This window comes from Frankliniella occidentalis, unplaced genomic scaffold (assembly GCF_000697945.3).
Source record: "Frankliniella occidentalis isolate FOCC.00 unplaced genomic scaffold, Focc_3.1 Scaffold178, whole genome shotgun sequence".
Taxonomy (NCBI): domain Eukaryota; kingdom Metazoa; phylum Arthropoda; class Insecta; order Thysanoptera; family Thripidae; genus Frankliniella; species Frankliniella occidentalis.
In genome coordinates, this window is record NW_026267304.1 from 193083 (window position 1) to 193868 (window position 786).

General features: G+C 64.1%; 1 protein-coding gene across 1 annotated transcript in view; it reads left to right on the plus strand.

Annotated features, from left to right (window-relative positions):
* LOC127750362 (neither inactivation nor afterpotential protein C-like) overlaps positions 1-786 on the plus strand; it is a 29537-nt gene that overhangs the window by 27037 nt on the left and 1714 nt on the right. The gene's annotated exons all lie outside the window — the stretch shown is intronic.

The window sequence follows — 786 nt, forward strand, 5'->3', positions numbered from 1 at the left end:
CTCCACCCCCACCGCCGTCTCCCTCGCCGTTCTTCATTTCGCAGAAAGCAGGAAAAAATGTAGTGACGTTGGCGCTATGGGGCAGGAGAGGTGTGTAACAGGGGCGGGTCGAGAGCATGACGTCAAGCCTACTGCCTCTTCTGGCGCAAAAATGACCTGAGCAGAAAAAGAGGAAAAAAACGTCAGGGAAAATGAAACGTCGTCCAGCCCAGCTCTTCACAGTGGTAGGCGACTTTCTTATACCTTTGCCTTTCTCCTCCCCGCTGTGTGCTCAATCGTTAGCCTCCCTGCTTCCGGCCTCTGTCACGGCGAGGAGGAGGGGGGGGGGGTCGCCTCCGCGGCCCCTACGGTCCGCGCTGGGGGAGCGGTGCTTACTGCTCGCCCTGTCACGGGGGGGGGGGGGGGGGGGGGGGGCGCCCAGCGGTACGGCGGCTGGAGCACCTGGAGATGGCAGTAACTCTCCCCCTCCCCTCTCTTGCTCTGTCTCCCTTCTCTCTCTCTGCTCGAGGCGCGCTGCTGTCGAGAGACGGGTGGTATGGAGGCCATAAAACGCTTAAGTGAGATGACTCCCGGGCGGGGCGCGGCGCGCGCGACCCGGTGGAGGCCGCCGTGTGGTGGAGGCTGGAGGTGGTGGAGGTGGCCGAGGCCGTGGTGCGCCAGCGCGCCACGAGGGACCGCCGCTTGTGGTGGAGTAGTACGACGCGTTGCTGCTGCGCGCCCTGGTTCACTGCATTGTGCTTCTTTCGCTGGGAAAGAGCGCTCCACTTCACTTTGCCCCGCCTCGCG